The following is an 11,629-nucleotide window of genomic DNA, read 5'->3' as shown; positions in this document are numbered from 1 at the left end:
TTGTAGCTTATCCAGGGTCTATTTTAAAGAGCTCAGTGCTTTATATACAGTAGATGCTTAAAATGCTTGTGGCATTGAATTTCTGCAAAGATAACACTGCTTTTGGTTGCTAAATTATTGCACAAATGAGACCAGCGGTCTGCTGGTACCTAAATATAAACTTGTAAGATGTTGAATTAGTATAGTATTAATCCCAGATTTAAAATCTAGAATTATGAATTCAGCATTCTGAGGAAAGCTCCAAGCATAGGATTTCTATATGGGGATACTCTACTGTACTGTCCTGAAATGGGATGACCTTTTTTTTTTCTACCAGCACCAAATCTAGAATGTTTTTTGGTACTTTAGCAATAGAAAGATCTGCCTAGTTTTCCCTGACAAACTCAAATCTTAGAATTAAGACATATTAATTCATTCACAGGAATGTTGTCAAAGTTCTGCCTGATCAGGCAACCTCTGTAGCAATATTTCTTAGAGGAGGTACCTTGTTAGTTTAACTAGACATATTCATGTTGCTAAACCAGTAGGATTCACAACAAGTTCCTGTTCACACATGATCAATTTGAAAAGTTAAAAGCAGCAAATCCTTTCTCACTAATTAGGTACAAAATATTTCAGCTGTCAGACACTCACACAAATATATATACACATACATAAATACATATATATCACACACACGTGTGTGTGTGTGTGTGTGTGTGTGTGTATAAACTTTATGGAATTTCATCACCTTTCACTTGGAATTTGAAAAATGAAAGAAAAATTCAGAGACTATGTTGAGATTTTATTTAGGAGTTTGTGAAGAAATTTGTGGATTTTCATTTTTAAAATTTTATTATTTTTTATTTTATTATAGCTTTTTATTTACAAGATATATGCATGGGTAATTTTTTCTGCATTGACCCTTGCAAAACCTTCTGTTCCAACTTTTCCCCTCCTTCCCCCCACCCCCTCCCCTAGATGGCAGGTAGACTCATACATGTTAAATATGTTAAAGTATATGTTAAATACAATATATGTATGCATATCCAAACAGTTATTTTGCTGTACAAGAAAAATAGGACTTAGACATAAGGTAAAAATAAACTGAGAAGGAAATCAAAAATGCAAGTGGACAAAAACAGAGGGAGTAGAAATGCTATGTTGTGGTTTGTACTCATTTCCCATAATTCTTTCACTGAGTGTAGCTGGTTCTTTTCATTATTGAGCAAATGGAACTGATTTGGTTCATCTTATTGTTGAAGAGAGCCATGTCCATCGGAATTGATTCTCTCTCTAGCAATGCTGATTAGTACTTGCTTTGCAATCACTAATCTTAAAAGAGTTGCCTAAGCATGGAGAGCTTAAATGATTTATCTTGCTAGATAATACAATCAGTATGTGTTAAAAGTAGAATTTGAATCCATATCTTCTTGACTCCAAAAGGCACCTTGCTATCTATTATAACCCACTGCTGTCATGGATTATTCTGTCCTTTAAAATAATAGTTTTTCCTTAAGAAAAAAAAATTTTTTCTCTCAATATTCAGTCAAGCAAAACAAGTTTCCACATTGGTTATAGCTTTAAAAAAAAAAAAAAAGATTATGTTTCAATCTTCCCGCTAAGGTCATCACTTCTCTGTTAACAAGTGAAGAATATACTTCATCACTGATCCTCTGGAATCATATTTGGTTATTATAATGATGAGAGTTCTTAAATCTGTCATAATCATTTATCATTCCAATACTGTTATTATTGTATACATTGTTCTTCTAGTTCCATTCACTTCACTCTGCATCCATTAATATATATCTTTCCAGGTTTCTCTGAAACTCCTTTTTTCATCATAACTTACAGTATAATAGTATTACATTATATTAATACATGATAATTTGTCCAACCATTCCCCAATTGATGAATATCTTATTCTTTTCCAGTTCTTTTATACTACGAAAAAGTATTGTTATGTATATTTTTGTACATATGAATCCTTTGCCTTTTTCTTCATTCTCTTTCTAGTACTGGGTTAAAGGGAATGTGTAGTTTAATAACTTTTGAATATAGTTCTAACTTGTTTTCCAGAATCACTTGGCTAATTCATAAATTTACCAATAGTGCATTAAAGTACTTGTTTTCCTATAATATTTCCAAAATTACCATATTCCTTTTTTTCATCTTTGCCAATCTGGTGAATGTGGGTTGCTTTATTTGTATTTCTCTAATTATTGGTAATCAAGGAATATTTTTATATGACTATTGAGAGCTTGGAGCTCTTCCTTAAAAAAAAACCAGTCTGTTCATATTCTATAATCATTTGTTAATTGTCATCTATATTTTGTTTTACATTTGAATGAGTTCTTTATATATCTTGTTCAAAGAATCTTCCCCAATTATTTGTTTCCCTTATAATTTTAGCTGCATTGATTTTATTTAAGCAAACCCTTTTCAATTTCATGTCACTAAAATTGTTATTTTATCTTCTCAATTCTCTCATTTTGTGTCATCACAAATTTTTACATTATTCATAGAAGAGAAGGGTGATTTCTTCCTTGTTCCTCTAATTTATTTATATCACTTTGTGTCTGTCATACATCTGTTTTGAGCTTATTTTGGCATAAAGTGTACGCTGTTGGTCTACACTATATTCTTGCTGGACTCCTATCTAGTTTTCCTGTGGTTTTTCTTTTCAAAAGATTTTTTTTGGTTTTTACCTCTGTAGATGGAACTTGGAGAGTTATCAAATACTAGGTTACAATGTTCATTTGCTTCAGTATGTTACATACTCAATCTTCCATTAATTGACCTCTCTCTCTCAATCATACCAAGTTACTTTCATGATTACTGCTTTGTAGAATAGTTTGAGATTGATACTGCCTGATCCCTTTCATTGCCACTTTTAAAAATATTTCTCAGATTTATGATCTTTTGTTCCTCCAGATGAATTCATTATTTTTTGTTTGTTTGTTTGTTTTTGTTTTTGTTTTTGTTTTTGTCTACGTCTGTAACTTAAGCCTCTGGCAATTTGATTGGTATGGCACTGAATAAGTAAATTAATTTTACTGGAATTTTCATTTTATATTATAGTGGTTTAGCCTACCTCTCATTGATTATTAATTGTTGTAAAATCAATAAATATTTATTGAATGCTTACTCTATGAAAAATACTGGAATGAGATTGGTGAAGTGTAAACATAAATAAAACATGACTCCTGACCTGAAAGATCTTACAATTTATCAGGTAGCGATAAAACATTTGATCAAGTAAATGGAATGCAAACTGCAGTCTAATAAGTGCATAAGTGCAATCTGCAATGGAGATGGATCATTTCTAGCTGGAATAGATTCGGAAAGGTTTTATGGAAGATGAGTGAAAAATGAATTGTTCATAAGCAGATGAGAGAGGTAGGGCTTTTTAGACATTAAGAACAGAACAAATAAAGGTATGGAGATAGAAAAGTGTGAGATGATTAAGTGGAAAATTTAGTTATGTGGAAATTAAAGTTTATTAGGAATATTCTGAAATGTAATTAGATTGATTGTAGTCTTAAATCTAAGTTTTCTACTATGTGCTAAGCATTGTGATATGTATCTCATAGTATATAAAGAAGTATGAGACATGATACCTACTGTCAAAAAGTTTATAATTTAGAAGGGGAAATTAGAAAGACATATAAGAAACAAAGGATAATAACTAGCTAAATTCTGTGGTACTGATTGTAAATTCACTAGAAGGTCAGAGAAGAAAGAGGTAACTTAGTGGGACAAAGATTCATAGCAGAGGTAGTACTTAAACTGATCTTTGAGTGATGACTAGGATTTGGATAGGAAAAGGAATTCAAGAAAAAGGAATATCCAAGAATAAGCAAAAGGTAGAAAAAAGCTGGCTCATATCAAGGCATAAAGAAGGTTAACCTGACCTAAATGTGTTATAGATGAGTAAGAAATGATGTTCAATAGTTGAAAAGAAGATAGATTAGAGAGGGTCTGAAGGGAACCAGTTAGAGATTTGATCATTTAAAGAAAAAAATCGATAAAACAAATATTAATATGTTTATGTCTTTCCTGGGTCTCATAGTTCCACCAGTTAATAAAGTTTACTCTGTAGTTCACTCTAATCTTTGCTCTATTATCCTAGCTATACAGTTATAAATGTGTAAATCTAATCTTTAAGGAGGCAAGCTAATTCATGTTTGTTGTTTAAAGGTTTTAGCAATTCTAAAATGGGATGCTTTTTTCTTTATGAGTCACTGCAAATCTTTTTGTTTAAAATCATTCTATTCTACTGTTTTATGGAGAAAGCTTATTCTGAAAATCACTACCTGAAACAAAAAGAGGGATAGTTATGTTGTGTGCGCGTGGGGGAAAAGGAGGTTGATGGTTGAATACAGGAGTTCTTAATTTTGCCACAAAACAGAGGAGAATTTTGTCTTTTTCCCTTTGCCCTTTATTTGGGGCCCCTTTTGTGGGAAATGTTCCTGACAAGCCTTTTGATTTCCACCTCCACAATGTCCCATATCCACCTCCCCCTCCTCTATTACTACTGCTACCATTCTGTCTTATTTCTTCATTATATTTCAGGCTTTCCCCCCCCCCCCCCACTATCAACTGTATTATCCAGTATTCTAATACATTTGTGACTCTGCGCTAGAACCCTTGGAAGGAAGGACTGATCTCACCCTCATGCTAGATGCCACAACACAATACCATTTCTGATTTATAACACTTATCATAAGACTTGACTCATTGAAATCCCCTTCTTGGTTGTACAATTCTATTTTTTTTCTTGGATTTTTCTAATGATTCTATTCCTTTGCATGGAAAAATGTATTAGGGTCTCAACTTTCCCAAGCCTGTTTCATAACCCTGATCTACCTATAATTAAATACCAGAGTTATATGTAATAAATGTAAACTAGAGGACTTTCCCAATAATAACAGAAGTAACAACAACTTTTGTTTCTTCCCTCTCTCTTTTCACCCTTGATCCTTCTTCTCTAGGTTAGATTTGCTGAAGAAAATTAACCTAGCTGAGTTGTTGATGAACTGCTGCTTTCACTTAATTCCCATAGGTGGGTATTTAAATTCATGATCTTGGGCAATGGAGGTAAGTCCCCATGGTTGTATTCTCTGAACTTGGCTTTCTAACAAAACTTTGGTTCCAGAATTATGTCTCATTCAAATAACATACTAGCCTCTGGCAAGCTCTAAATCTTATGAGAAATTGTGTGCAAAAAAAGATGTGACTGAAATATAAAAGGCCACATCATTAAAAAACAAACAAACAAAAAATGAATGGATATATCTGGTGAAACAATGGGTAAGGAAATAATTATAATTATTAACAAAACAAGAAGTTGAAGTGATCATAGGCGATAAAATGGAAAATGTCTATTACAAAATTAATAACATTTTGTATGAATGAAGTCAATGCAGATAGAACTGAGAAATAAAGTAATTAATTAGAGGGAGGGATCTTTTCAGCAAATATTCCTAATAAAGATTTTATATACAAGATATGGAGAAAATTATTATAACTATATAAAGAAAAAGAAATATTCTTCCATAGGTAAGTCAAATGATATAGACAGATTTCAAAAAACACATGGAAGCATATTCTAAATAATTAATCACAAGGAAAATGACAAATAACTCTGAAACTTTATCTCACAACCATCAGATTAGCAGTGTTGCTAAAGTTGAAAATCATTAATTATGGAGAAAATTATGGGAAAACATTCAGGTTGATTCTGTTAGTGGCGTTGTAAATGGCATCAAGGATTCTAGCAAACTATTTGGAATTATACTTGAAAAGTCAATGAAAAATATATATTGATAAGCCCCTTTGTCATATATCCCAAATATGTTCTCCAGCTTTTGCTTAATGGCCTCTAATAAAGAAAAAACCCACTTTTTTTCCTGAGGAAGTTTATTCCACATTAGAAATCTCTAATTATTAAGATATTTTGGATAGATTAAGTTTTCATATAAAGAATATATTTTAAAAGATATCTTTATGTGTGTTTCTTCTCAGAAGACAGAGATAGTGAAACAAACATAAGAATATCTTTTAAAATATTAACAAATACCCTCACCTTGCTCACCACTACCATTTCAACATTTTATTTACTTAAAAGGTATCTCCATGATATTCATTATTCATATGTTGATGGCATGTGGATAGCAAAACAAAATGTTAATTACAACATTGTGAAAGAGATTATAGCCAATCATTAAAAATTCCTCAGCTCTCTTATAAACAAATAAGATTTCTATCAGCAATGCAAATTTTGTTCAGTAAGAGGGAAACTATATACAAAATTAATATTGTTAAAAGACACACCATCAAGATCACTTGATTTTATCAATAAATGCAGAAAATTTGACAAAATATAATCTTCATGTATTTTAAAATAATTAAAAGGCATAGGAATTAGTTGATCTTTCCTTGTTTTATTAAGTATTATCTACCTATAATTAAATACCAGAGTTATATGTAATAAATGTAAACTAGAGGACTTTCCCAATAATAACAGAAGTAACAACAATTATATCCATTATAATCCATATATATATATATCCATAATAGAAATGCACCAATAAGACAAGCAAAAAATTGAGTGTGTAAATTAGTCCAATGGAGCAAAATGGACACTTTTGCACTTATTTTTTTTTGATTACAAGGAATCTTAGAGAATTAATAAAAAAATTGAAACAAATAACAGTAGACTAAAATATAAAATTAACCATTGTCAACTTTTTTGCATAATGCCAAGAAAATCCCATGGGAAAAGACAAACTTATATAAAAACAACTATTTAATATATTAAATATATGAGTCCAACTATAAGTCACACAGGCAAACTATTCTAAATACAAATAAAAATATTTTTTTACAGCAATACAGAATAAGTTGAGGTAATATTGTTAATAGTTGAGCCATGCCACTACAATTAATATGACATTATTAACTAAAACAATTCAATTATTTAGTGGCACACCCCTGAAACTATTCAAGGATTCTTTTATGAAGTCAGAAAAGCAAAAATAAAAGTCATTGGAAGCTACAAATAATTAAGGCTTTGAAAGCAAATAATGAACAAAAAGTGAGAATTAAAGCAGGTTTAAAAGTACCAGATCTCAAAATATATTGCAAAGCAATAATATTACTATTGATTGGTTTTGGATAAAAAAAAAAAAAAAAAAACTCTCCCAGGGAAAGAGATTCTATGAAATGTTAGACTTTCAATGGATATGGGACCTAGATACAAAAGATCACATTATAAATAAAATAGATGAGCAAAGATTACATTATCTTTTGAAACTATGAAGAAAGGAAAAGTTTATGACAAAAGGGATAAGATCTATAGAGGATAAAATAGACTATTTTGATATTAAAGTATTTAAAAGTTTTTATACAAACAAAATCATTGACTCTAAACTTAGAAAGGAACAGATAATTGGTTTGGGAGGAATCTTTGCTCTAAGTTTCTCTCATAAATGTCTGAGATCTGAGATATATAAAGAACCGATTTAAAAATGCAAAAATGATAGTCATTTCCTGATAGCTAAGAAGGTCAAAGAACACAATGAGGCAGTTCTCAATGACAAACTACAAAGCATCAAAAGTCCTATGAAAAAGTGAGCCACTTCATTAATAATTTGAGAAATATGATTTAAAATAACTGAGCTTTGAACCTACACATATTTGATTGACTAAAATGACAAAAAAGGAGACAATTATTGGAGGGTCTATAGGAAAGGAGATACAGTCCTTGTGGAAGTGTGAATTTCACCTGAAATTCTATAATGAGAAATGAAATGCTGGACAAAAAGTCATCAGCTGTGCATATGCTTTAATCCAGTGATAACTACTAGAACTATATTCCACAGAAATTTAAAAAAAGACAGAAAAGACCCATATATACAAATATATTTATATCAGTTCTTTCCATTTTAACAACGATCTAGAAACATATGGAATATTCACAAATTGAGGAATATCTGAACCAATTTTGGTGTGTGATTGTTGTTGGGTAGTTCAGTTATATCCAACTCTTTATGACTCCATATGGGGCTTTCTTAGCCAAGATTCTGGAATAACTTTGTCATTTCCTTCTCCAGTAGATTAATAAAAATAGTGGTTAAATAGTAACTTACTCATGATCACACAGGTAGTAAATCTAATAGTCAGGTCAGATTTGAATTTGTAACAAAATATCAATTCACAGAAACACTGACAAAAAGTTGTTCCAAAGAAATTTGGGGAGAATAGTAGAGTAGAACATGGAATGAGCAGTTGAAGGTAGAAGTGAACAGAACTAGATATGTAATTTACACTACAATTATGTTGTAAATAGAAACAGGCAAAGACTGACCAATTATCATTTCAGGGGTGGACAATGAAATTTGCCTCTCCCTTCCTGATAGAGAGGTAATGAACTAAAGATGCAGAATGGAATACACACTTTCAGACAACACGTGGATAGATGTTTTGCTAGACTATGCTTATTTGGTATTAAAACTGTGTTTTTCCCTATTTTGAGAGGAGGGGAAAGGGTATCGATTAATAGTGTTGCCAAAAAAAAAAAAAAAAAAGAAGAAGAAACAAAAGAGGTTTATTGAATTGTTTTTTTAAATGTATAAAGGAAAAATGTTCTATGTTTAGAGGACATCACCCACAAACAGAACAGCTCTGGAAATAACATGTTGAGTATATTTTATACTTTAAAAAGCAAGTTATTCATAGAAAATTCACAGTTTTATAAAAAATGCTTTTTTTCAACTTTGTAGATAAATTTTTGGGGCCGATGGCAGTATTTATTATGTCCATAAGCAAAAATTAAATTGGATAAAACATGTGCATATGAGTGTATATATGCATGTCTGTATGTTGGCTATTGTCCTTCATTCTCAAAGAAGACCAAAATGACATCACTTGCATTAGAGTCAAGCTACAGTATCTGACTGTGGCTGATCAGAGCAACATGAGCTCAGAATGCTTTATCACAGGTCAGATACAAATAGTCCCTATGAACATATGGATAGAACTCTCTAACTTTGCACATCTCACATTTCTTCTAACAATTCAATTCTACTTTGTTCATAGAGGATACCACCTTTTCTGATGAGGGCATGCCATGTTGGGTGGTCCTATGCCAGTGTTTCCTATGTCATAAATAAATTCTAAAGGTCTAAGAGAGACCTTGAGAGTGTCCTTGTGTCACTTTTTCTGACCAACTTGTGAGTTCTTGCATGTGTGAGTTCTCTGTAAAACAATCTTTTTGGCAAGTGTACATTTGGCATTTAAGCAATCTGACTCAATATACATTGGGTGCACAATCATCTGCAAATAAAAAACCATGCACCAACACTTATTCCACTTTAATTTTGGCTTGTAGCATTTTCCAGTTGAAGAATTTACCATCAGTGCAATAGTTGACTTAAATTCCAAGTTTGTCCTCATTTAAGGCATTTGATAACATGACTGAAAACATCATGCTAAAAAGCACGGGGGCAAGCACACAGCCTTGTTTCACTCCATTGGTAACTGGAAAAGCTCAAGAACATTGTCCAATGTCCAGAACTTGGACAAGCATGCCATCATAAAATTGGGATTGGATGAGGAGAGGCGACTGGTGAAGAACGGACCATGGCTTCAATGGGTATTTTTTCTGAGAGCAATTGTGGTGATAGTAGCAAATGTTTAGAATGCTCCTGTGAGCATTCCTTATTCCAGCATCATGAGAAAACAGTATTTACCATAGCCATGGCATCAGTGTCAGTATACTGCTGAATAGCTGAACTACTGACAGAGCTCCATCAAGAAAACTTAGGAAGAATGTTCCTGAAGTAAACATAACCTGATCAATATCCAAAAGACACATGAGAGAATGTATTCAGAAAACAAAATCTCCTTATTACTGGACAAAACTTCTAGGTCTCTATAACACGCCAAGGCATATGCAGAGGTGGAGTGTAATATACTGTGCAGAACTCTGGATAAGATTGCTGAGATCAAGACTTTGCTGGAAGAAAGGTGAATTGCAGCTAAAATTGGAGGATTGTACAATGATTCAGAATCTCCACAGAAAATGATGCACCTGAGGGGTGCTACCTCTGTGGGTTGGGCAACCTGGAGACAAGCCTCCACTCCTGTGCAGGAATATTTCAGCTTCAGGGGAGAGTAGCTAAATCAGGAAATAAGGAAACTGCTGGAGTGAAAAAATGTGGATGGGGATGAGCAATGGACTTTGGCAGAAATGGTCAGTTACAATCATGCCCCTAGCAAATATAAGGTAGATGACACTGATGAGGAAGGCAAAGAGAGATATACCTTGAGCCCAATATGTATCATCCTGCTTCCATGATGGAAGGCCAATCCTGAGATGGACCTTGAAGCTTTATTCCAGAAGGATCAGCTTGTGCTGACATTGTACTCCCAAACCAGCTGCTTTTACCCGGCTTTGATTCACATTCCTCCACAAAGGCCTCAGGACGACTACTCTGACCTGTTTGAAGAAACCTCCTATGAAGATGGTTATTCTCCCCTCAATATGGCCTAAAGTGTGTTGTGGCCTGGAAGAAATCTAAGAAGTGCAGTTCAGTTTGATTGAATCACAGACTTCTTTTACCTTACTGCTGTTAACCTGACTCTTCCTCCATGCCTATTGGAGGGGGGAATTAACATATTCTTTTCTGCAGACAAATAAATATACACTGAGAAATTGACATACTATACCAATGAACTTTTGTGGACAAGGAATTTTGACATAATTTTCCATAAGTCCTCATGAGTGACAGTATTAAAGGTCTTGGTCAGATCTACAAATGAACACATATCTCTGTTCTGTTTCTGGCATTTTTCCTAGACATGTCAAGTAGTAAAATACCATATCAACTGTTCCTTTGCCCTTCATACTGGTTCTCAGGTAGATTACCTTTTTCCCAATACAGGGAAAGTCACCCTTCTCCCATTATTGTGACAGGATAATAATCTATTCCCTTTACCTTTATAAAAATGGACAATGGAGATATCTCTGAACTCTTGGGGCATAATCTCCTCTTGTTATATAATCTGAAAAATTTCAGTCAGTTTTTGTATGAGCTTAGAATCACCCATCTTATAAATCTCTGCTAGAATAGAATTAGTACTTAGTAGACATGAAAGTAGCCTGATAACATTCAAAACCTCTTTTTCAATTGGAGATTCAGCAAGGGAGTGATGGATATCAACTTGAGGTAAATGGTCAATAGTTTCAGCATTGATTGATGATGTCTGTTAAGAACATTACGAAATTCAGCCCATCTCTCTAGGATCATGTCCTTATCACTAATCAACGAGGCACCATCAGCCTGAATAGTTGAAATGTACCATAGGTTTTTGGCCCATAAATAACCTTCAGTGCATCATAAAAATGCTTTGAATTGTTACTAATCAGCATAAAAATGAATGTCATCTACCTTTTTATTGAGCCAAGAATCCCACATCTATGTAAGATTCAATTGTACTTTCCTTTTGATGAAATAGAATACTATCTTCTTAGAGATGGATGAACTAACTTGATAGAAGATCCTGTGGAATTCTCAGTTTTCATTTAACAGCTTCTGAATTTTCCTATCATTTTCATCAAAGCAGTCTTGATGTTAGTGAG

At 32.8% G+C, this 11,629-nt stretch overlaps 1 pseudogene; it reads left to right on the top strand.

Moving 5' to 3' along the window:
• The first annotated feature begins 9,627 nt into the window (after nucleotides 1–9,627).
• On the top strand, nucleotides 9,628–10,540 carry LOC127546923 (SAGA-associated factor 29-like; annotated as a pseudogene).
• The last annotated feature ends 1,089 nt before the right edge of the window (nucleotides 10,541–11,629 follow it).

The sequence above is a fragment of the Antechinus flavipes genome, chromosome 2 (genome assembly GCF_016432865.1).
Source record: "Antechinus flavipes isolate AdamAnt ecotype Samford, QLD, Australia chromosome 2, AdamAnt_v2, whole genome shotgun sequence".
Classification (NCBI taxonomy): domain Eukaryota; kingdom Metazoa; phylum Chordata; class Mammalia; order Dasyuromorphia; family Dasyuridae; genus Antechinus; species Antechinus flavipes.
This window is presented reverse-complemented; position numbering and strand designations above follow the sequence as displayed.